Source organism: Protopterus annectens, chromosome 2.part0 (assembly GCF_019279795.1).
Source record: "Protopterus annectens isolate FY-2018-M chromosome 2.part0, PAN1.0, whole genome shotgun sequence".
NCBI lineage: Eukaryota > Metazoa > Chordata > Ceratodontiformes > Protopteridae > Protopterus > Protopterus annectens.
Window position 1 is genome coordinate 1,585,330,408 of NC_056728.1, and position 27,080 is coordinate 1,585,357,487.

Sequence of the window (27,080 nt, forward strand, 5' to 3'; positions counted from 1 at the left end):
CTTGTCAAGCTAATGGGCGGTAATTTCCAGGGTCGGTGGAGGCACCGCCTTTGTGAAGTGGGACCACAGTTGCAGTGCGCCACTCCTGGGTGCGTATCCAGAGGTAAGACTATGATTAAACAGCTGTCCTAGCTGTGGGTTTAATTCCTCGTTGAGTTCGTGGAGCACACAGCCGGGGACACCATCAGGTCCCATGGATGCTGTGTTTTTGCTTTGGAGAGAGCAGTTCTCACTTGGGCGTTGGAGATGTTTGGGGGCTGCAATCGCTTGGTATAGATATCTCTCCTTTTGGGGAGGGGAGAAGTTTGCACTGAACCTGTCAGCCAGTATGTTGGCAATGTCTGTAGGATCAGTAATCTTCACATCATTTTGAACTAGTTCTGAGCATATCTGGGAGGTTCCTCCCAGGTTTCTAACATAGCTAAAGAAGGCCTTATGATTGTCTTTTGAGTCTTTAGCTATTTTTCTCTCAAAATTTGCTTTGGATGATTTTATGAGAGCTCTTAGTTTTTTACTTATAGTGATCAAGGGTGTCTTACCTTTTAAGGATTTTGCTCTATCTTGTAGTAGCTTCCTCCTTTTGTTGTAGAGTTTGTTTATGGCTGGGGTCCACCAGACTGGACGCTTGCCTTTGGTACAAAGAGTCTTTGTTTTGCTTGGGATTGCCTTATCCATGCAGTCCTGCAGGTGCTGGTAGAAGGCATTTGTAAGTGATTCAGCGGCTTGAGTACTGTTTTCCGCTCGGGGCCTTAAAGGAGACCACACTAGTCTTTAGAAGTGTGAAGTCGGCTTTGAGAAGTTCTTTACTGTGGTCTTTTTTATTTCAGGTGGGGTGGGATGAGGACCTCCAGCGAGATTAGTTTGTGATCTGATCTCACCAGTGAGGGGTATACTTCGGTGTTGAACATTGTGCTCCCATGTTCGTGATAATGAGATCAAGTATGTTTTCTCCTCTTGTGGGGATGGTGACTAGTTGTTCCATGGCATTTGAGTTTATGAATTCCAGGAACTTTTGGGCTAGGGTGTTTGGGCTTGAGTAGTGTTCCCAGTCTATATTAGGGTAATTGAAGTCACCTAGTATGATGGTGTTTGGTGATACATTTATCCTCTAGTGTTTTCAGGAAGGCCATGTGAGGTTCCTGAGTTTGTGAGGGTGGCCTGTAACATGCTACAATTTGCAGAGCAGTCTTGCCTATGGTTAATTGCACCTGGATGGTCTCCGATGCATCGTGCGTTGCCACCAGTCTTGAGGTGTGGGTGTCTTTGATGAATATGGATACCCCCTCCTTTCTTGGTATTGTCCGGATTTTGGGGCGGAACGCATGATAAGAGGTAAAACCTGATAGTGCTGGGGTGCTCTCAGGAGCCTTGAACCAGGTTTCTGTCACTGCACAGACATCGATGTTCTCCATACTGAGAAGGGCCTCGAGTGCGTGCATTTTGAGATTTAGACTTCTGGCATTGAGCAGCATTACCCTTAGTTTTTTCCTTTTTGTGTTCTAGGGTGGTAGGTTTAGAATTTGAGCCTTGCCTAAAAAGGCACTATGGGGTGGCAAGAGCCTTTGCCAATATCCGGAATCCCAGGGTGACAGGTGCAAGCCGTCCTTGAGCAGCGTGGCTTGTCCAGCATGTCATCCCAGGCAGACAGACATTGGATCCCCTTTGAATGACACCAGAGTTTAAGCCAATTGTTAAAGCTGATCATCTTATCTCTGTATTGTGGCATCATTCTTGGTGAAGGTAGGATACTGCTCAAGGTCAGGGTCATACCTGCCTGGGCTACATAATCAGAGAGCTCCTCAATGTCTCTTTTCATGTAGTCCAAGGAGGTCCGTCTCAGGTCGTTTACACCAGCGTGGACAATGACTGAGTCGTATTTGTACCTGCTGTTGAGAGACCTGAGTGCTTGCGTTATGTGGCGGATTCTAGCACCCGACAGGCAGCTTACTGTGACCTTCTCCTTACTCAGTCTGGTGAGCGGGACGTCAGTGTGTCTGACTATGGAGTCACCAATGACTAGTGTGTCTGGCATTGTGTTTGGCCTTAAGGGCTGTGACTGTTTGACACACTGACTGTGAGGTCTATGTGTTGCAGGTGTTGTGTTCTGAGGTGGTGGTTGTTTGGGTGTCTGCTTTGGTGGCCTCTGCTGTTTTGGTAGATTTTTGATCAGAGCCGAGTATGTCTTTGTGTGTTTATGTGTATGATTTGAGGTTGTGATGGTACTATGTGAGACTGGGTCTATAGTGTGTGTGGTAACCTTCTCCTCCTGACTGGTCTTGCCAGTCCTATGTTGAGAGAGCTCAGCCTCCAGTTTGGCCGTATAGTTGCATCTCTCGCATGTATTTGTGTTTTGTGGGAGGAGGAGAGGGTTGTCTGTGTACATGAGGCAATTGTAACATTGCCTCAATATTCCCAGGTTCACCAGCTGAGCAGGAGAGGACACTAGCAACTGATCCTCGACATGCTAGAAGGACTAGACAAAAAACTTTAAAAGAGATTCCGGGGATGTGGGTGACCGAGAAATGGGGTTTTGCCTTTTGGGGTGCTATCTATAAGAGTGCCGTATCAAGGTAATAAGTACTGTAGGAGCAAGTGCTAGGTTTAACAGATAGAGAAAAGTCTACTTGGAGTCAAGTAGAGATGATCTTTTAGGTATTAGAGAAAGTGCTAGTAACAGGGATGCTTAAAGGTAAGATTGAAAAGAATGCACTCTGCAGTGTGCACTAGAGAAGTTAGATATGAAAGTAGGTAACTTGAGTTTTACCTGTTTAAAAGTTAAGGTTTAGTGGAGAGTTACTATTTTTAAAACAGCAAGATGGACTGAAAGGGGTGGTTACTTTTGTATTTTGGTACTATGAAATACTGTAGGATGGCCAATAAATTTAAATAATTGAAGGGGTGGGATTTCAAAAGTGATGGTTTTGTGATTACTCACATAAGCCAGTGAAAGTAGAGAGAAATGAGATATATGGTCAGATTAACATAAGAGGCGGGCAACTAGAAAGACAGTGGTATTTAACAAGACAACTTAAATGGGTGGGAGGGAGGGAAAAATTCTGCTTGACTCAGAACAGAGAGAGCTGTGGTCTCTTTTGAAGTTTTAATATGCTGTTTAAAACAGAATGCAAGCAAAACACAAGATAAAGAAAACAAACTACAGTATTCAAAATATAGAAAGGCAATACAGAAATACAAAAAATAACAGCAAACTAACCTTTCCTTCACAGCAAAGTGTAGCAGAGTCTGGATGAGCCTTTCTGGTAAAGTTAACTATCTTAACCACATTAACAAAATATTTCCTTTCATTCTCCATCTTTCTCCCTTGTCCTTACTCTTCACAACTCTTATCTTTTATCCCCACAGTTTCCATCACTCTGTAATACCTAGTACCTATTTATGCTTCTATTTTTTTTCTTTTTCACAAACTGCTTTTGCATACTAGTTAAAAAAATCACCCATGTTTACTATTTTTTATTCTTTTATTTATTTAGTCTGCAATTCCAGGACATTTGCAAGTTGGGATGAACTTTATTTTGGCATCAAAACATCCCACTGTGAGAATCTATATGAAATCTGGGAGTAGCCACATCCTTGCCAATCAGGATCAGCAATCCCAATTACCGATAAGTGAATACAGTGAGAGGTGAAAGGAGAGAGGGACATGGAAATGCTACAGTCACTCAAAGGTACAGGCTTAAATGCTATGCAGACAGCCTTATCCCTCTACATGCTGTTTCATATAGACCACAGCATGCAATAAAGTGTGGTCTGCTAGTGCTGCTGATCCCAGCCTAAATGGAGATGCTACCCACGTTTGCTTGCATGTCTAGCCTGGTTACTGGATGGAGTTCTGGCCTACATCAAGCTTCAAAGAATAGCATGGCTACACCAGAATATCACTCTACTCCCCCCCCAGGGAGAGAGGTGAGCATACAAATTCTCCTTTCCCCACCAGACACCCAAATTGTTAGTTGAAGCAGAATCATCAGGGTTGTGGCAATGGCTTTATCCCTCTTTGTCAGCAGTGCTGGCTAAATATGTTTCTTAATGTTTATCCTTTATCCATCTTCACACATTCCAAACACATTCATCAGAGGCTCTGATTCAGAAATCTTCCATAAATGTATGATTTATCCAAATCATTAAATCATTTATATCTACATTACTATTCTTTTTCAAAAGGTAAGACGTTTATGCAATGGCTGTGGAACTATTACTACCTTGAAAAAATGAACTAATTCCAGACTCTTTCTGTGTGTCCCTTCATGCCCCAAATTTCTCCAGTAATTTTTTTTATGTTTTATTAAGGCATATTCAGCATTGTCGCCTCACAGCAAGAGGTTCTCTGGTTCGATTCTTGGCTGGGGTGCCTTCTGTGCGGAGTCTGCATGTCCTCCCTGTGGCCATGTGGGTTTTCTCCGGGTGCTCCGGTTTCCTCCCACGTACCAAAGACAAGCAGTAGGTGGATTGGACACACTAAATTGGCCCTAGGTGTGAGTGTGTGCATGTGTGTGCCTTCTGTGGAAGGTTGGGCGCCGGACTGGCAACTCGACACTGTAAAACTCCACTGCCAATCATAAGCGGACAGATGATCTGCTGTGGCGACCTGTAACCGGGAAAAGCCGAAAGAAGAAGAAGATGATTAAGGCATATTTAAACTAGGTAACTGGATTAGTTAAAGAAACTTTTCAGCTATACAGTTAATGATTTACTGCTGGTGTCCAGATATCCTCACTCAAAACATACGTATATAGGTCACTCTAGTATAAAATGAATGTTCTCAGGAAAAGTTCGCTTATAATGCATTTCTTATCAGGGATTGCTGGCCACCCTTTAGTAGACCTCATTTAACAACATTTTCCTTGGCATCATATTGATTACTTTTTCATCAGTTCTGCTATGGTCCTGCTATCTGACCAGGTTTGTTTCTTTCAAGATTTAAGAAGCCTCTCCTGTTAAATTCCAGCCTGCCTCTTCCTAAAGTTTTCTTGCTAACATTCTTTTGCTTCTAAGTCCATTTCATATGCCACCTCACCCCATACATTTATCTTTAACTTTTTGCATGTCTACATATTATATCATTGCCAGACTGCTGCAGACGTTACACTCCATTTCTCTTTGCCTGGTGACATTGAATGGTCACTCACCAACACCTCTATGTCTTGAACCTTGTCCCACTTCATCTACACCTACAAAAAGAGGAAAAGGAATTTCCTTGGTGTCCTGGACAAAGTTCCCATAGTCTGCCTAAATACCATATGGGTGTCCCCTAAAACACCCCAGAGGCCTAGTGGGGAAACAACCCAATAAACAAAAAGTAATTAAACAATTAAATCTATTAAAAAAATACCAGTCTCCTGCATCCAGAAGGCACAGCCAACAACGGTCAAACAGTCCTCTAATGCGGTCTGAACAATTTGCCGATTTTCAGTTTTTCCTGCATTACCAACACTTTCCCCTGCAGACCCTCCTTAGCCATGTCTGAAGCTTTAGTATTCTCACTTCCAACTTTGAATACCACTGCCTACCAGGATGAAAAACTGCTGGCTTCCCATCATTCATTGTTCAAAATTTTTTCCTGCTCCTTACTTCAAACTTCCACACTTTTAACTCTGTCCTGTCCTTGTACACGCATTCTCTTTTACTGTTCCTTTATTCTTTCTTCATGTTACCCTCTTCTCTCAGTAAACCTTAGGCACACCTGAACACACATTTACCAATCAGTTAACCAGATCTTTTGTGTGACCACAAAGCACCAGTTACCAGTACCACACACAGCTTAAAATAAGACCCTTTCATTAACAAACTCAAAGTATCTCACACAAAAATATGAGTAGCTCATTTCAAGGCTATGCTACTCAGTCATTCCTGTACTTGTTAAAAAAGAAAACCTCTGGAAAATATTTAGTAATATTAAGCAGGAACATCTGTTTTTTAACAAGGCAAGAATGTAGCAGTTGCATTCTATGCTCAAACAGAAGATTGTATGGCTGGGAAGGAGGAGGTGATGTAATATGGCACACCAATCGTCATTTCTCATCCCTCAAGAGGAGGAAGTGGGAATTTCTGCTGCAGGAGTTCTCCCTTGTGGAGCTCAGGAGCTATCAGTGAGTGACACTACCAGTGATTTGTGGGAATGTATGTAGTGAGTGTGACCTGGTGGGGTTGGTAAATGGTTAAAGGCACAGATGTACTGCTGAACAACAGGTGGCATACCTCCTCATTCCAAATAAGGTTACATTAGATTACAAGCATGAAAAGTCCAAGAATGCAATCATATGAGATGCAATCCGCTCTCCTCTACCCTGGATTTTGACTCAAAGAAAATATTTAGTGAGAGGGACCCCCCCGCACACACACACAATCACAGAGACACAGGTTTGAGTTGAGTGAGGAATGAAGAGCTAAATACTGGTAACTGTAGAGTGAAGAATAGAAGAGGTCAGAAAGCAGAATGGATTTTAGGGACCAAAAATACATTAAAGCTTTTGAAGTGAATATCTATGGGATATAAGCAAATGAGCCCATAAGGATATACCAGTGTTTCACCTACCTGACTTCTGAATGCCCATGAGTTTTCACTTTTTAAGTGCTTACCATATATGTGTGTGCATTTGTGTTTGTGTGTGTATGTATGTGTGTCTATACACAGCCAAGCCAAGTGCCTGCGTCTGCATACATTTGTTACTTCATTCTGAAGTTTCAAACTACTGTGGCTTCTGTACAGCTGCTCTTTTTATTTTTCTTTAACTCACAACTCTTCAGGGTATGACTCTCTACATCATGTCCGAAAATAACTCCGTTTAGATCAGTTCACTTTTCCAGTTACCAAAGAAATGAATAAAAAACATTAGCACAAACATTTCTAGTGGCATACCTAACTTCTGAACTTATGAATGCTGACACAGGCAGCAAACATTGTTGCAAAAGGATAACGTGACAGATTTGTTACATGGGACAGCTCAGTGTACATTGGGCTTACCCTGACATGCACACCACTGAACTGCTCTCAGCGACTTTGCTTGGCCCTCATTTCTCTGACACTTTCAGTATGCACAGCTTTGCCTCACCCACTGTCTACTTCATGCTGAGTGAAGTGCTGGTATGTCTGGTCTGGTTACCTGAAACTTCTGTTCATATCTTTTGTCTGCAGATCATTTATTACTAATTACATTAACTGTGTCTCATCATAGTGGAATAGGGTGCTCTCTTTCCCAGGATTTCTTTATATGCACTTCCTTTAAATGCAATCCAAAAAACATTTCATCTTACTAGCAAGGGAATGCTTCTGCACAAAAAATAGTACCAGGTAGCATCTATTGTCTTCTTAGCTTCCACCACACGCACACACGCATGTACATGCATATATGCACAGCTGCCCCTGGCTAACACCTTTTTCCTATGATGAATGGGCTTTTATTTATTGGACTTGGCTACCTTTCAATATTATTGTGTCCTGGGCTACAGCTCACTCATTATTCTCGTCCTTTGGGTTTTGATATCGGTCAGTGCTCTTATATGAATCTCTCCCTCTTCTTGCTCAGCTTGCTTTGGCAGTTTGTGTTATGTGGACACCAGTCTTTTTCAACATTATGCTTACACTAATTTTATTTGCCTGTGAGACATGTAATATTTCTAACAGGCTAAGCCTTTTATTCCCACTTCAACTAAATGCCTTCTGTAGTATGTGACTTTTCTTGTATATAAATCTAAAAATGACTGACTTTGGTTCTTTCAGTTGAATGCTGACTTTACCCTACTTCTTGTGAACCAGTGTTTTATAGCAAACATTAACTAACATCAACTAAACCTTTTATCTGGTATTCATTGTACATATGACCAAATTTAAAGTTTTATTTTCAACCATTTTATTCCATCCCAATGACCTCAGAGCTCCAAGAACCCAACAAATTCCAATTTATTCTCACTAGGAGTAGGAAATGGGAGGCAGGTTTCTGAGGGTCCTCTTACTCTGAGGACTGCCATTTTTGTTTTACCCACCTACACTTCAGCTCCTTCACTGCCTTGGCCAGGTCATCAAATAAGAGCTCTCTTATTAAACCAATGGACTAGCTAGCCTGAATACAATGTATTGTCCTATTTTTCTGCTTGAAGTGCAGTAATTTATGCTTATCTTCAGGAAAGGAGTTACTTTTGTTGCCCAGCAAGTCACCATAGTTTAGTCTTTCTCTTCTGTGAATACACAACAAACGTATTTTGTTTACATTTCCTCTTATCCATTTTCATTTACTCCTCTTCCTTATCTTGAAACATTTGTTAACTCAGTCCATCAGTGGGATCTCTTACTGACTTAACTGGTTTGCATCCTTTTCCTTTATTTCCTCTTTTTAACTTGCTTACATCATAGAACATTAAGCTACTTGATGCCAAAAGAAAGCAGCAAGACTAGCAAGCCTGGCCTTTTAAGTGATTTTAACATTACACCTCCCTTCCATCTTTACGTAAACCCTTATTTTTTATCCCGTGCCTTCCTGAATGCCTCTGTGGATTTCATCTCCACTATCCATTCTGGTAGTCAATTTCATAGCTATATAACCTTCTCTGTGAAGAAATATTTTGGAAATCCAGGGAGTATTTAGCCTGCTTCCTGTGTCCTCTCCTCTCTCTTTCCTTCCTGGTCAAGACAACCCTTTCACATCTCCCCAACATGATCTTGTCTATGAATACTATGCCCTACCTTTTCCAGCCCCCCATCCCATCTCTCCTGGTTTCCAGTCGGAAGAACTGCAGTTCCTTTATTCTTACATTTTTCCCTCTATCCCATGAGTCTCCCTGGAGGTCATCTTCCAGATTCTTTCAGTAGCCTTATATCCCTTTCCTTATATTCATCTCCCCCAAAGATACACCCAGAATTTTCTGTGTTGCTGACACTTTCCTCTTACTCTGCTCCCTAAAGTCCAATCCAAGTATGATCACCAGATCCCTTTTTCCTGTTCTGTAACCATTAGTTCAATTCTTCCTTTCTCCAGATGGTACTTCACACCAGGCTTATTGTGATATAAGTGTACGACTTTGCACATGTTGGTACTAAACCTCAACTGCCACCTTTCTGCCCACTTCTTCAGTCTTTCCAAACCTTTCCTTATACTCTTACCCCCATTTTCCACTGATGCACCTATTTCTCTACTACCAGTAAAGAGGTTAATCTTGTCCACTGTTCCCTCAGATATGCTATGACAAGTACAGTAAAAATTACTGGAACAGGGGTAAACCCCTCTGGTACTCAACTAGTCCCTTCCTTAATTTCTTACATTGTACTTCTCAGCACAACCCTATATGCCCTATTACTTAAACATGCAGCTATTCATTTCCTCTGCCATGTTTCTTCTTTCAAACCCTTCAGTTTTCCTGTCAGATTCCTATGTGAGACCAGGTCAAAGGTCTTGCTGAAGTCTAGCTGTACCGTGTCTTCAAATACAACCTTGTCATGCTCACCTGTAACCCAGCCATAAAACTGGATCAGGGCTGACTGACAGCTCCTGGCTGTGAACTAACCTTTCCTGGAGACTGAAAATCTCTAGAGATGTTACCAACCTTTCACTCAACATTTTCTCTATGACTTTCCCTGCTGCTTTGTTAAGCTGAAAGGCCTTTAGTTCCCTGAAGTTTTCCTCATCTCCCTCATGCAAGGATACTATTCATGCCATTTTACATTTCTCTAGAATTTCTGCATTAGCAAGTGATCTGCTGAAGATCTCCATTAGGAAGCTGTGTTAAAATGCTGGGCAAAATTTCTAAATACTCTGGAATGTAGCCATTCTGGTCCTTCTGTATGCCTTACCCCACTCTTCTTCCCTTTCTATCCTGATGTCTATCAACATGGCACCCTCCCCTTGCTTTCCTTTCTAAAGACCAAAGCAAAGTACTCATTCAGTATTGCTGTTGTTTCTTGGTATTTTGTGATAACCCTCCCATCTTCGCTCAGCCTGGTTGGTTCTATCCCATTGTTCATTCCTTTAATATGCACCTAAAAATGCCCTTGCTTCCTGTCTTGACCCTTATGCTAACTCCCTTTTAACTTGTGACACTGTTGCTCTCACATCTTTATTGCTTATTTGTTAGCCTCTTTATATGTACCTCTTTCATTTCTCCTCCCTCTCTGTTCCACCTTCTATGGGTCCCATTTTTTTGTATTAACTGCTACCTCACATTCCTTTGTGGCCACATGGTCTTATCCTCAGTCCTGAGTACTCCATCTGTGATTATGGTCTTGTTCTCTTTCCTGAGTACTCCATCTGTGATTATGGTCTTATCCTCAGACCTGAGTACTCCATCTGTGATCATGGTCTTATCCTCAGTCCCGACTACTCCATCTGTGATTATGGTCTTATCCTCAGTCCTGAGTACTCCATCTGTGATTATGGTCTTGTTCTCTTTCCTGAGTACTCCATCTGTGATTATGGTCTTATCCTCAGACCTGAGTACTCCATCTGTGATCATGGTCTTATCCTCAGTCCCGACTACTCCATCTGTGATTATGGTCTTATCCTCAGTCCTGAGTACTCCATCTGTGATTATGGTCTTATCCTCAGTCCTGAGTACTCCATCTGTGATTATGGTCTTATCCTCAGTCCTGAGTACTCCATCTGTGATTATGGTCTTATCCTCAGTCTTGAGTACTCCAACAGTGTTCTATTCCCATAACTTGTACCAAACAATAGCAAGTCATGCTCAGGCTGAATGTCCTTTCATCCTGCCATTCACTGTAACACTCATTCCTATGTAATTCAGCAATCTTCATCTTAAACATATTTAGATTCTTTAATGTCCACTGGTGATTTAGTCTGGTGTGCCACTACCCTCTCTGAAAAATGCATTTACTGCTTAAGTTTGCTTTCAATATGATAACTCATCATTGACCACTTCTACCGTCCACCCTTCAGAAATCCAATGCCATCAGTTTTACATTAGAAGTCTTACCCTTTCCACTACTCTAAGCCACACAGCGGCATGATCACTGTTGGCTAATGGTGCCTTAACCTAGGCAGCCATGACACCTTTTGCACTGGTTAGGACCATGTCCAGAATTCTATCCTTTCCTGCACAGTCTTGCACCAGCTGGATGAACCCCTTCATGGTTCAGAACCTTAATCAGCTTTTGTCCCAGGCCACTGCCCTGTCTCATTCCTGGTTTGCTGTTCTTCCTCATCTCTGACCGCTTATCAACTGCCCTCCTTTACACAGATTGCAACATCACCCGTATCTCTCTATTCTGTTGCATTTATGAATAACCGATACCTAGGAACTTACATACTTTACCCACTCTTGTCAAACAATCATGTTTCTGGGGTATCACCTATATCCCCCCTCTATTCCTGCATCACTGCTTGAAGCTCTCCAACCCTTCAACCCATGAATATCAAAAATAATCATTGCGTGTTCATCTGCTATCACTTATTTGTCTGTTCCATCTACTACCTGCATATCTTACCATTTTAAATGTGGCAGGTTGGCTTAGTGGTTAAGGTGCTTACCTTATAAGTATAAGGTACAGGGTTTGTTTCTCTCATGAGGTAATTGGCCAGGCTCGGAATGGCCCACAAGGACAGTTAGCGTGGTACTAATAGCATGAAACATGACCTATCAGGGCCTCTGGAATTACTATTTAACTGTAGCCTCCAAACAGGCTTTCTGCCTCATGAATGGAGAAAGGCAGCAGTCATCCCTCTGCACAAAGGTGGGCCATCTACAGACCCTGGAAACTACAGACCCATAAGTCTCACTGTTAGTCACAGCAAGTCCAGTGAAATTCACAGTCTGAGTCAAAATGAGGATTTGAAAGTCCATTTCGCAGAACTACAACCACAGGCACAGGCTGCAAACAAAGCAATGCAAGGAAGCAAGGCAAAGTGATTTTTGCCTCTCTGCTGTTGCAGTGCATTTTTACCAGAATATCCCCCTTAATTCTTGAAGGTCTGCAAGCTTAAGATGTAAGCAAATGATTTGTTTAGATTTGTTATTTGGTTTCATGACAATCCAGTTTCCAGGATCACTTCCACAATAGTTTACTTATAGTTCCAGAGGTGACAATGCAATCCAGTCCTAGACCCACAGAGCCATACCCCAAAACTACAAATGCTTTTATGTAAGACAGTGGGCTGCTGATTATGGGTTCCTTCATTTTCCTCCCTATACCCTACCTCTCTCTATTTTTGAAATTGAGGCACTTCAATGTATCTCTGTATCATTTCCTGTGAACACCACAGTATCTACGACTACAAATGAAGAGGAAGTCCTGAAATTCTTTAAGAAGATGAGTTATGTATCTAAACAGCATCCAATCAAGTGGATATCGGAGGATCGATTCCTCAAAATTAGTTGACAATGGCCACAGAAAAACACTGATTTGTGCGTGGCAGTCTTTGTACTTCATACAGAAGATTTTCTGGCGGTATCACAAAGGGTACCTCTTTTGTTTTGTTTTACGTGAGGTTAATAAGTCACCCACATTTCACATCTATAAAGAAGAAACCCATCAAAAAGCTGTGAGATAAGTGCCTCAGATGGAGGGAAAATGATATGAGCACAGAGCAGAGGTGCTGGAAATCAATACATTAGAGAAGAGATTGGGGAGACACCATTTGCCCTTCACAAGATCATGCCATGCAGATGAGAAGGGGTCAGCCTACTTTTTGTAAACACAGAAGACAGGGTTGTGAATCCATTGCCTGGACTGCTGGAATAGGCTGTGAAGCAGGAGACTGTGGAGGCATTTAAACAGGGCATGCAACAGGCAGAGAAAGGTTAAAAACGAGGACAGAAATGGAAAAAGGGTAAATGATTAAGGATGATGTAAATTTAATTGCTTATGTGATTAAAGACCCATTTGATAAGACTGAGAAGAAATCAGCCAATTCCAAAATAATATGTAAATGAAGCAGGTAACCAACCTTTACAAATGTCTGAACTAAGAATGTCACAATGACTGCCCAAAAAGTAGGAATGTAGTGCTCAATAAAGTCAGTCTTACACTTCTAACCAATTGAGTCAAGAAAAACTTAATCGAAACGACAATACAGGAAGCATCTACATATGTATTGGATCAGTTGGACAGGAAAACAAGAAAAATGCTTCACACTTATCAAAAGGTATACAAAAATCAGTGTATACCAAGATTATATATTCCTTGTTCTGAAGGAGGTACGGGCCTCCTTAAAACTGATTACACATATTAATCTGCAATCGCAGTAGGACTGACCTTGTCAGATCCAAATATAGTGAAAGTTTTGAAACATAAAGAGAACAAATCTAAGATGACTTCCTTGCTTAGTTTAACAGAAGCATATCGGTGTCAAGCGGGAATGGAAACCAAAACAAAATTAGACAAAAATCAAGTAGCAACTAAATGTGGCTAAAAACAAAAGAAAGAATATAAGGAGAAGGATCAGATGAGAAGGCAAGAAATGTGGATAAATACAGTTGCAAGTACAGAAAACTCCTGGAACAACCTTACAATGATGAGGATCTGATGCAAGAATGGTTAAGAAGAGGTGAATTTAAACCAAAAGGTGAAAGGTTAATATTGACAGCCAAGATAGTGGACTATGTATATGGTGGTTTACAACATCCATTGAGCATGTAAATGCAGGTTCTGTACAACAGAACAGGAAATACTGTGATACACTAATGGCAGAGGCCCTGTATACTGAAAGGCATAATAGTGTGTCAAGACTGTTACACTGGAAATTGTGCAAACATTACAATATTGAAGTAGCTGAGAAGCATTGGAAATATGAGCCGCAAAGCATTATAGAGAATGATGAAGTTTATATTACGTGGGCTCACCCATTACCAATAGTTCAAAAAATAGATGCGAGAAAACCAGATATAGTAGCCCATGAAAAGAGGACAAAAGTAGCACTGATCACTGAAATTATTACACCTAGTGATTACAGTGTATTATGTAGAGAGAGAGAGACACACACAAAATCATAAAATACCAGGATTTGCAGGTAGAAACAAGAACAATGTGTAAGAAGGATATCCAGGCAGCTCCAATAGCAGTAGTAGGAGCAATGGGTCTCATAAATAAGAATTTACAGTCTTATTTAGATATGTTACTTATATATGCAACTCCATATGAAATACAGGAGGAGTCAGTTCTGGACACAGTGTGGGTGCTGTGAAGAGCACTTTTGGCTAACATCTAAGATTGAAACAATACTAATTTCACAAACTTTAATCATAGTTTGACTTAGGAATAGGGTCCATTCCCATCATGGTATTAGAAACCCAAAAGACTTGGAGTAATTAAAGAAGTGTCTACCTTATTGGTACACATGCTAAATGTTTGCAGCAGAGAGCAGAATGAGAGACCACAACTACAATACAAGAACTTAGTATTGCACAAATGTAAGGCAATCAAAGCAGTAGTAGTAGTACTGCTACAACAATGGGTGTCTGTAAAGATCTGGAAACTAATGAATTGAAAGGGACTAACACATGCATATATAAATAAAGGGACGGCTGGAGATATCAAACAAGTAAAATTTATCAACATGTTACGTCATTTTAGTCAACTATGGCATACTCAATTTGAAACGAAACATCAACTGTGAATATATTACTAATTAAACTGATTATACATTTACTGATACTTAAAGCAATGTACTGGACTGAGGTTTGTAATTTGTTCTTTTATGCAGAGCAAATTTAGTAAAAACTGAACGATTTTTAAATTGTGTACAAGAAAGCTGAATCTGTTACACTTGTTAGGTAGGAAATATAACTGTAGTAAGTTAAGAATATCAAGTGTTTTTAATCCTAAGTTTGAACCAACTACCGCAGTTTTGAGCGAATGTGTATCAGTGACTTACTGTTTTACCCAATAACGCTAAATAAGTAATATAATTTAAGTGAGTGAGATGTAGTAAGCAGCTTAAGATGTACAGAAGAAGTGATTGTGATACATAAAGCGACTTAAGACATATGGAAGATATATGAAAGTTGATACAGGCTTGAGCATTGTTATTATGGATACCTATGATTAAAAGACAAAAGTGCTAAAGTCAGAATGTTCCATTTTTATCTGGAATGCTGACTACCCAATATAATGTGCTGTTTAGCTAGCCCTTTAAAAAAACAAAAAAACATAAACAAATGACCTGCACCTTTTGCTTCGTGCTATAAGGGCACCACGCAAGAGTCTTTTCCTTATTTTAACTGTAAACCTCCCCACTCTATCTTTTCTGTTTGCATATTAGTTTCTGGGCCTCTTACCTGCCCTTAGTGGTTTATTGAATTTTATTTTTCACTTAATCACACATCACATTTTCAATGCAGTTTATATATGCATCTCATCTTCACAATGCTACCTTTTCAATCACGGGTGCAACCTTCTGTAGGTAGTAGTAATTACTTAACACGACTTTAGGGTCTAGCTCTGATACATAAGTTTTAATAAATGACTGCTATTTGCTCAGACTACTAAATGAATTTTATTAAATCATTAGTAAATCATATGCCTGTATTAACTGTTTACTAATAGTAAATCTAGCTGTCTTCTTGAAAGCCACCATCTCTGAACTATTTGTCTCTTTGTAAGCACCTGTGTTAGCTCCACTGTAAACCCTTAAAGTGTTACTTCAGTATTTATACATACATCACAGTACTTCATAGTTAAACTGCCATGATGCACTTCTAACTGCAGTTATTTTATGTAAGCGACTTCTTAAAATGCTTCATAAACTTTTTATTGAGAATATTTCCCACATAATTCAACTGTATCCCAAAATGATGTCACAGTAGAGACAGCATGAGGGTATGCTCACAGACTTTAATTGAATGAATGGACCCAGAAACTATCCATATGTTGATGTCACAGAAGGTAAAGTTCAAATTAATCTTCTGTGACATTGGCATAAGGAAAATATTTTTTCCAAATCTTTATTAAAAAACAGAAGAGAAAAAAAGTAATTACCTGTGAAGAAAATATGGTAAGGCACTGGATGTATTGCATGGTGTGGTGCATAAGGTAAATTTGAAATAAACACTTCAATTAATCTGAACATTAGCATTGCAGCCATATTCTCCAACCTATTTTATATACTTATAACATCTCTATACCCCTCATTTAAAATGTGAATTAGTTGCAAAGAATATTTCCTACATATCTACATTTTTCTCTGCCTATGCCCTGCATTACAGCAAAAAAGATTTTCAGACTAGACCACTTCCCAAGTTAAAAAATAAACAAAATATATAAAATACAAGACTTAGGTAAGCTGTTAGCTTCTGTAACTGCAACCTGTGCAATTCAGAGATCTCAGTTTAACAGTAGCACAGTCACCACCATATTGGAGTGCATTGTCAGGTGCCTTGGAAATTCTAATCACTGAACGCTATGTTATGATACATAACAACAATCCATCCATTCTCAATTCTCTGTTAACCCTAATGAGAAAGAAACCTTAGGAAGGGATAGGCATAATTACTAGAAAGATGCAGGGAGAAGGCTGGGGTGATGGCACACCTCTTATGGATACCAGCACACATTCTGAATCAGTGTTTAGAACCATTGCACAAAATGCAGACAATGATTCGGTCATGCAAAAGCCACAACACCTTAAAATGTTTGGTAGGCCAGCTGTATTAGTCTAGTATATTCCAGAAAACTTCACAAGTGATGGTGTCAAAGGTCTCTGTCAGGTTGATAAAAGCCAAATACAGATTCCAATGCTGCTCGATAGTTTAATTTCCAGGGAGATGCAAGAAAACTTTATCTACTGCCGCACGCTATGGACTAAAACCATAAATGGATTCTGGCAGAAATCCTTCAGTAATAACAAGGATCTGAGTTAGAAACTGAAAGGTTAGTTTTCTCAAGTGAGGAGTAAGGTAATATATACTTCAGTTGGTATAACATCTGATGCTGTAGCTTTATTCATGACCTGCTTGACTCAATGGTAGATCTTATTTCTTCAGTGACATAAGGATCAGAAAGATGCTTTTACAGGGTGCAGAAGAATAGATTTTAAATTCTGTTAAAGAAAATGCATGATTTAGTAGTGTTTCAGACTGCTACTTCCATCTAGCCTGAATGGGTTAATTTCCTTACTACCATTACGACATCTTCAGACTGAAGGGCAGTATAGGACCACAACAGCTTGCACCATAAAAGGCCTTTGAAGCATGGAAGAAGCTCTACATATTACTTAGAAATGACATAGATTTGATTCTCATTAGTCTTGTCTCGCCATCATTTGTTTTGATATCTTGGAGTCACCCTCTGAGATTCTGTTTTGGGCTGCAGGTATGGGCTCTTACTTGTTAGAATGAACCGTCATCTTGTTGGGCACTTTAAGCTCTTCTTTTCTGGTTGAGCAGGGTTTGAATTGTGGTAAAATTATCATCAAATCAGATAACTTCCACTGTATTCATTTATTTATTTATTTATTTGTATTTGCTGATCTGGAAAAGCCCAATTGGGAAAAACATATTTTCAGCTGAGGCCCAGGGGGAAAAATCTCTGCATTTTAAGTTACATGTGATGCACATTTATAATTGCAGGGTAAAACATCTGTACATCAGCATATTTACATGATTTTTAAATATTTCTTACATGAACATAGCATTTTAACACAAAAAATAGAGAGAAATTAACATATATTATTCAATAGAAAAATAAAATACAATAATAGTTAATGTATTTATAGCATGATTATTGCAGGGAAAAGATCAAACTGAGGTGTTTTTGAGGTTAGTAATAATTTACAGAGAGATAAGTTATAATGTAGCTTAAAAATAATTGATGAGGGATATGAAAGGAAAAATTATAGAAATGACCAGAGGGAAAAATGGACAGAGGAAGAATTGTAGTTAGTGGTGGGGTGTGAGAGAAGGAGGCAGAGTAAGAGTTCAGAAAATTAGTACAGTATGAGCAGGAGCGATAAGGTACTAAAGATTGGGAAGCAAAGTGGCTGTAAGCATTGGAGAAAAGTCACCTGAGTAAAGCTAGCCAGTTTCATTGTGTTTCAGTGGTACCATCAGTTACCGGCATAGCTGGAAATGTCACATGGAAACAGCTCTACACTGTCCTGAGCTAATGTTTTTATGATACTTTCATTGAATTTAGTGTGCATTGATTTTTTTAGTAGAGTGAGGTGAATGTGTAAGACTGACCTAATGAGGTAATGGTCTGTCTACCAGTCACCAGTTCCTCTTGAGGGTTTTGTAATGGAATCCTCCTTTTAGCCATAAGCAGTAACAATGATGTTGTCAAGGAAATACCTGCAGCCAGATCAAGGGAAGTATCAACTAATGTCAAAAGTGCTGGCTTGACTGAAGATGGCACTTGTGATGATTAGACCTCAGCTCTGTTTTTTTTTTTTTTTTTTTCTGTACCACAATGCTTGTGATCTTTTTCTTTTCAACCCGCTCCTTTCCAAGGGCACCACTAAGGAAATTTGAATCACACTTGATAATCACTTGGTTAAGCAAATGCCTCATGTTCAACAGAGGGTCGAACAGCAACCCTGCGGATTCTTGTAAACTACCTGTGCAACTTGAAGCTTCGCTTGCAGAGCTGTATATTTCACTAAAATGATTATGTTCTCAGAGGAAAAAAAATAAAAATAGCAAGATAATACAATTTCTTCTCCCTACTAGGCATGGGGAGGTATCTGTACCTAAATATTCTTTGAAACACTTGGTATACAGTGACTCTCAGTCCCAAGCATAGTACTGTAACTTTGTAGTAGGTCACAAAATTTGAAATAAATATGAGATAAGCCATGCCAACAATGTAAAATAACAAGGCACTTGATACTTCAATTCAAACATGTGTAAGATGGACAGACAGCATCATCACATTGCTGTGCTAGACTTTACATAGATGTGTAAGACATTCTCCTAGACTGCATATGAAGAGCTCATGCAGTACTCTTATGTCTTTCCGTTGTACTCCAAGTGAGAGCTATTTGGTTGCAATTTTTGATTATGACTAATTTCATTTTAAAGTAAAATGTATTAGAATTGGGGTGAATAAATATAAAATATTAAAGAAATTATGCTGGCCTGTAGTACTGCCTTATGTGCTGTATCTTGCTAGTGTGACAAATGCATGGGATGGACATAAGATAGGAGAGCATACATCCATGTACAAAAAGGTGCAACAGAACACCACTATGGCTAGCCTTTGCACTGCTGAACATGGATCTTCATTGTGGTCCTGGTGTTTATCTGAATAGTATCATGGACTCTTGTGCATAAAGACATCAACACTTTACCACAATATGTTTTTGACTAAAGAAAATGAAACCCAACCTTTCTCATTAAACTTACAAATAGCTTCTAAATGAACATGCTACTTTTTTAAGGAGATGGAGGCCTACTAGACTATAGGGATATTAATCATCAGAAAAGAAAGACAGCAAAGGTCCATATAACTGCTGCTATCACAAATATATAGCAATGGGTAGAAACAAATAAACTAACATGGATATCTGCTACTGAAAAATCTAAGAAGGGCAAGTCTTCATCATCAGGGGGAATGCAGACCATAGAAAATGCAGCAGTATGGCAAAAAATTCAGCAAAACTCAAAATGTTAGGCATAAACCCTTATGTCACCTGGCAGATAACCAGCTGGCTCACACACAGGACCCAGGAAGTTAAAACTGGGATGTCCACCTCTACAAAGAGACCGGTCACCAGTAGAGTCCCTCAGGGATTGGTCCTGGGACCACTCCTTCCTGGCATCTACTTCTTTGAAGTCAAGGATAACATCAAGGACCTCTGGCTGATCAAATTTGCAGATGATTGCAAATTTGGCGCAGTCATAAAATCTCATTAACAACACTAATGATCTCCAAGAAGGGCTGACACAGATAAACAACTGGTGTTAGAGCCATGGACTAAAACTAAACACCAAGAAATGCATAATACTATCTTTCGGGAAGTTGGCCACCCCAAGTAACTTCAATATTGACAAAATCCCTTTAAGAATCAACACAGTAGTCAGGAACTTGGAAACACATGCAGACAGTAATCTAGCCTGTGACCATTACACATCTGTGGCAGTAAGGAAATCATTTGATTGTTTGCAACTTATAAACAAAGGTATGGCATCCAGGTCCAATGAGGTCATTGTTTCACTGAATATGGCACTCATTAGACCTATTATAAAGCAAACACAATACCGGCTTATGGAATAAAAAAAGAGTTGTATCTAATGTTAAGCGCTTTTCATTTACTGCACTAGTAAACCTCATCAGACAATATCAGTATAACAAATTCACAACAGTTAACTGTTATACTGATATTGTGCCCAAATGGCAAAGCAGAGAACTGAAAATGCAAGAAACCAACAGAGAAATGTAAAAACTTCCTGAAAAGAGGATGATTTGGGATATGGAGATAGGCATCCTTGAAATCCAAGGAAACCAGAAAAGCCCGAGGAAGAAGAGAAAACAAGGTTTTAAGGCATAGCATCTGAAAGGAAGGAACCTTCAAAATGGTGTTTAGCTGAGAGAAATCCAGAATGGGTCTCCAGATGCCATCTTTCCTGGGGACCTAAAACATTCTGGAGTAAAACTCCTTCCCCCTTTGAGGAGCTGGAACATCCTGAATTGTTCCTTGAGATAGCAGGTCCTGAAGCATCTCTGGAAAAAGGGAAGGTATTCCTGAGGAAGCTGAGGAATGCCCAAAGGGGGGGGGGGGGCTTTCACAGACCATATAATAGCCTTGGCGGATAATGGCTAGAAGTCAGAAATCCTGAGTGATCTGTAACTAAACAGGAAAGGACAGGGAAAGATGCAAAGAGAGAGAGGAATGTGATTGCAAAGAGAGGGGCAAGGATAATCAGACGGCACCTGGTTTGTCAAGAAAAGGAGGTTTCTGACCTAAAGAAGTTTGAGTAGACTTGGCAGGAGGAGCCCTTCTACCACCCTTCTTACCTTTGGGGGATGGTGAGACTGTCCGTGGACAAAGGCAGATTTATTAGGGTAATTTCTTTGAAGCTTGGGAAAAGCTGAAACAAAAGTATGTTTTAAATCCCTTAAAGCCTTACCCTTTTCCTGAAGGGACTTAAACAGCTCAGCATCAAAGGCATATTTATTATATAGAGGAACATCCATCAGCTTAGCCTTAATATCATCAGGTAAAGGCTGGAGTAAAAGCCAGGAACACCTCCTCAACACAGAACCAAAAGTAGCAGCCCTAGATGAGGCATCGGCAGCATCATTTAATGGAATGGTGAACCACCTGAGAAGTCCCTAGTAAAGAAAGAGCTGAAGTCTTACCCTCAGAGTCAGGAAGATCTGAAATAAACAGACAGGCCTGAGACAGAACAACAAAAACATACCTGGTCATATTGGTCTGGTAGTTTACAGCTCTAAAGGCCAAGGTAGCAGAACTATACACTTTCTTACCCAACCTCTCCATAGTTCTGCTGTCCTTGTCAGAGGGAACCACTTTGTGGAAGGAAAGGTTCAGATGGTTTATCAGAAGCAACAGAAACAAGAGAAGGGTCAGCAGAGTAGCACCTATAAAGGAATTTGTCATCTTTAGGCACCTTATAAAAACTATCAGTTTTTTTTAAGTAGCAGAGGCAGGGAATCAGGAGCCTGAGAAGCTGTGGAAAAGGTGTCCAACAAGGCAGAAACAACAGGACGGACAGAAGAGGACCTAGAAGACTCCATTTGAAGAAACTCACAGTATCTTTTCTGAACTATGGGAAACTGTGTCACCAAAATAAATCTCCTCAAAAGGAAACTCAATACTAATGGATTCCTATTCTTCAGGACTATAATCCAAGGGATAAGGAATCTGGGAAGAATAGGTCATCAAAATTCACATCCTCTTCAGATGAAACCTGCTCTCTAGGCCTGTTAGGAGGGGTAGAAGACCAAAGGGGAGCAGGAATACAGACTCCCCGAGGAGGCGTCAGTGCCATAAGGGCATTAAACAGACCTTGTGTGAAATTCTGACATTCACTCCAATGATCTTTGGAAGCAGGAGAAAGGTGCTTAGTCTTCTGCTTCTTTTTTTAAGGTGACATCAGCCCGAAAGATCTTAGGTGGCTCTGAACCCTGATAACACTCTATAAGTGTAGTAGGAATCTCTTCTCTCACCAAGATTTGAGGAACACCCCTAGGCCCTTCGGAAATAATCAGCTGTGGTTCCCCCTGAACATCTGAAGCAGATGTCTGCAAGGCCTCCATGGACATGTAAGAAGCCGGATCCATGCTGGCCTGCAAAGTGGTTGTGGTAGAGGAATCCAACTGAAAAATAATGGGTGGCCCTCCAGGCTGTCACTAACCTTGAGAGAGACGTCTGGCGGAGGCAGTACAGCAAAAAAATCTGACCAAGATTTCTTGGTCTTCTTCTTCAAGGACAGCTGTCCCTAAGGCTGTGAAGATTCTACCAAAGTATTTTTAGCCAACAATTTAAGACATTAGTTTCCTACATAAATTGATAAAGAACAGAGCTGACTATGCAAGGTTTTCAGAACAAATGCTTGACAAATGGTACAAGACATATGGTCATAACAAGCACCTAAGCAAAACAAACACTTCTCATGATGATCCTTATGATGAATCTGTCTCTTACACTGGCATTTCACCTTTCTAGATGACATGAAACCAACAACCATAAAATAAAAGGAGATAAGAAGAAAACAAATTGGGGCACTTATACGAAAAGCGACCTGGTAACCAGCAGATGAACGAGTGTTCAGACAGAACACTGAAGATGGTGTTTGGCCTGGCAGCAAAGACGTTCTGAGGAATGTACACCCATAAGTTGCCTTTATGCCCTATGCCATGCACGTGGAGCATACATGTAATGTACGGTGTACCTATTACAACCTAAAGGCTTTGGTATACTGGCTGGATGCTGGACTACCCTTACCAGGGAATCCCTATTGTAAAGAATATTGCAACAGTGATATGGAAGATCATTTACCAGTTCTAAAAGCTTAAATCTTGCCTGTGATAAAAACAGAACCTACTGGAGAGATAGGTATGTTTCCTATAGACAATCTCCTCTCTGGAACAGGCTCCCCATCCATGTGAAGCAGAGTTCCTCCTTAACCCAATTCAAGTGTAACTTGGACAGCTGGATGGGGAACTGGAAATTCACCTCTGGCTTGGCACTTATGGTCTCTAATGGGCACAGGTGGCTTTTAAATGGTTCATCTCCCATGCCTCCACCTGTACATGTTTCACCTCTCACACCCTGCTTACAATACCAAGGGTACCAGCATCTATCTGAAATTCAGGATGCAAGGCTAGGCTTAAAAAGACGCCAGTGGTCATTAGACTAGTACTCACCTATGAACCTATGAAAAGCATGATATCTTAGAAAAAAACAAGCTGCCTTTGCCTCCAACAATAAACATTTCTGGAAATCAGCAAAAGGATCAGCAGGGCAGATAAATAAGACTGCACATAGAAAAAAAAACATTTCAGAATCCATTTTTACTAATGATTTATATATTTGATATACTCAAGAGTGCCAAGCCCTGTCACAGTTAAACATGAATCACATGTCACATAGGCAGTACACGGGTACAATTGTTGTATCTCAAGAAATCCACAAAAAGACTTATATCCTTCCTTTTACATCAAAGAATTTTAACCCAAAAGGACCTGCTCATTTCAATCATGCTTTCATTATTCCATTACTCAAAGTGTGTGTTCCACCCTTTTACAATAATTCTATTCCACATGTAACCTTTGCCCCATCACAAAGATACTCAAGAAGCTACTCTACAGATTCTTAAATGTAATCAGCTATGGCTCTTAACCCATGTTCAACATCAGTTATGTAATGGATTCAGTAATGTGAACATTTACAATACAAACAACACTATTTACAATAACCTGAATAGTGGCCTTCTGTCAGATGGCATCCCTGTGGATATGACTCAGACATCTGAATCAGTTGAGCATGTCCTCCTACTATCAAAACTAAGAAAAACCCATCTTAGCCTAGGAGTTTGTACCTGGCTACACAGTTAACTCTCAAACAGATCATTCAATCAAGTACGAGCTCCACCCTCACTGTCACTGGAATTTTTTATATTGGAGTCTCGCAAGAGTCTACACTAGGACCAATTCTCTTCTCATTCTTCCATAACAATGCTAACTGTGACCCACATTCACTCAACCTAACCATGTATGTCATTGACATTCCTAATAATAAACTTAGAAAATTCAACAACAAATTAAAAAGAAAAAAATATAATATTGTTATGATAGGAGGTACTGCCAGCCATACCAGGAGAAGCAGGGCATTGGATGTGTAACATATGCCAGCACAGCTAACTTGAATTTTGAAAATAATTATATGTCATTTGTATATCAAACTGATTTGTACAGATGCTTGCGCTGAAAATGTATTTATGAGGTTTGCTTGTGTTAAAAATGCATCAGCAGTGTGCACTGCTGGAAAGAAAATAAATGTACATGTATTATTGTAACTGAATTAAATATATGTTTCAACAGGGAATACTGAAAGAGATGAGGTTAATCACAATCCACCTGACTTTAAGAAATACTGAGCATAGGTCATAAAAATTTTATCTCACAGTTTTGAATGATGTCAGAGAAGCAATGTCTGTAAGCAGTATGACTTAGTAGCTCTGTAGGAGGAGTAGAAGTGTTAAAATGATTTATGACTTCAGGAGCAGCAGAAGATATGAACAAAGCTCTATCTGTGTGTATGGTAACACACAGGTGCTAAAATCCTTGCAGCTTTTAACAGTGGGGGTTGCATGTAATCCAGAAGTCAGATAACCAGATGTATGTGATGTCATTCTGTACAGAAATAATGTTTTAATATTAGAGGATACTGAAGTCTCAGAAGCAGTCTGTTCTTGGAACTTGACAAAGGAGGAAGACCACTTACCCTCTTCATCTTCCTTGTGCTAGTAAGTGACCAGGGACTAGTACTCTTTAGATTAGTCAGGACAATATAGTGAGAATAGTTAAGTATTGTTTTTCTGTAACTGTGTGAATCTTTCCAGCTGTGTTATTTTTAATATTTCCTGTGGCTGAAACTCTGGTGTTTACTGTAAATAGATATTTAGTATTTTCATGTTCTTTTATTTATTATTAATTATAAAATTATCATTGTGGCTGGTCCTTTTAGAAAAATATTTATGTTCTGAGAGTGTTTGCATATATTTATTTGGTGATAACTCTGGGCACTCCTGAAAGCCTTGTTGTTTGGTCAACATTACCATTTGTATTAATATTAACTTCACTCAGTATAATTGGATACCCTTTTAAGAGCCTTACAGTAACTGACTAGTAGCAGTGAAACTAACTTATAGCTAGTAAATCTGCACCAGCCTTTCCCGTGTATGTGTGTGTGTGTGTGTGTGTGTGTGTGTGTGTGTGTGTGTGTGTGTGTCCGCAAGTTAAATCTCGAAGAGTGTGTGTGTCAGGTACTTGAAGCAGGGACACAAAGCACTGGTTTCACTGAGAGGGTGCTGGAGGACTTGGCTTGGACACTGAGGTGAGGACCTAACCCTACAGCTGTGCCAGTGGGGAGTCTTACTGGGGATTTGGAGGGAGACAGATAGAGACACCCAGGCCCCTGTCTGAGTGTGTACCCTGTATGCTCTTAAGGGAAACTGTGCTTGATGCAGACAGGTCTGCATCTGGAAATACTGAATGTATCCATTTGTATCCCAAGTGAACGTCCCTCTCCAGGGTCAGTGGTGAAGATTCAGGCTCCTTGATTCCTGACCCAAAGTGGGGACGTCACAAATATGATTGTACTGCTCTCTGGAAGTGGATATATAAAAATAGCCTTAGTGTAAATTCCAAGAAAACCTCAGTGATGCTTTTCAGAACTATTCAAAAGGTTGTGATGAACAAACTTAAGGACCCTTTAAATAACAAAATAAGCTAGGTCAGCCAATAAAAATGCCTCAGTCTACATTACATATCATGCTGAATTGACTGTAGCCAGGACACTTGACAAAATAAAACTATGCTTTAAGATCTCAAACTTATTTGCTTCTGAAGGAAGAAAAGACTGAACATTCAATGTACTTATTCCCATACTGAAGTAATACTCCCTCTTATACCTCTGAACTCTTCGTATATACTAATCTGCCACAGACCCACATAAAAAGTATCTGCTGATTTATCCTTCTTGCAGACTACCAGAACCCAGCATTGCACACTGCTACAAAAGTGCTGATGGCAAACTGTAACAAGTTGATCTATGCTTCTGCTTTCTAACCTCACCTATAAACTGATTAACCAAAAATAATGTCCCCCACTAGCCCCAAAACTCTCTACAAGATCCACTTCTTTCATTCTCATAACTAATAATGACAGTGCTTTCAGTCTAGCAAGGCTACTATCTGAATTAGCCACAGGAGAAAATGTATTTTTAAAACATATACCTGCCTGCTGGAAGCAGATAGTACAGTTGTGTACACTTACCATAAATGCAGATGTTCGAGGTCTTCACTGTTGCAGTCATGACTGTAGGGTTCTCCCCTGCCGGCAGGCAGTCCTCGGTCGGCCAGAATCCCAAAGTCTGGGTCCGGCGTCGGCTGTTCAACCATGCTCCCTGATGTCAGAGCGCCAGGAGTACAAAGCTAACAGCCGACGCCATGTTCTCCAGTTTTTCTTGCCCCAGATGTCAAGAGTCCCAAAATGAAAAAGGTCCCATATCCTTTGCAAATACACCTCAGAAGAATGGTGGAAAAAGGAACCACACAAAAATAAGAATAAGACAGGAGGGAGGGAAACCCAGACTGCAACAGTGAAGACATTCGAACATCTACATTTATGGTAAGTGTACACAACTGTACTATGTTCATCGTGTTTCACTGTTGCAGTCATGACTGTAGGGTAGAATCCCAAAGCAAAAAGAAAGGGAGGTGGTCATAAAGCAGAAGGGGCGGCTATAAGGCCCTGCAAGACTGCAGAAGCAAAGCCTGCCCTAGACTTAGAGTAAAGAGGTAGATTGTAGTGCTTTGAAAAAGTATGCACAGAACTCCAAGTTGCAGCTTCCAAAATGTCTTTGGTAGGAACTCCCCTGAGGAAGGCAGCAGAAGTGGCAGCAGCTCTGGTGGAATGAGTCCGTATACTCCCT

General features: G+C 40.1%; 1 protein-coding gene across 7 annotated transcripts in view; it reads right to left on the bottom strand.

Annotated features, from left to right (window-relative positions):
- LOC122793545 (ATPase family protein 2 homolog) overlaps positions 1-27,080 on the bottom strand; it is a 1,053,089-nt gene that overhangs the window by 136,305 nt on the left and 889,704 nt on the right. The window lies entirely within an intron of this gene.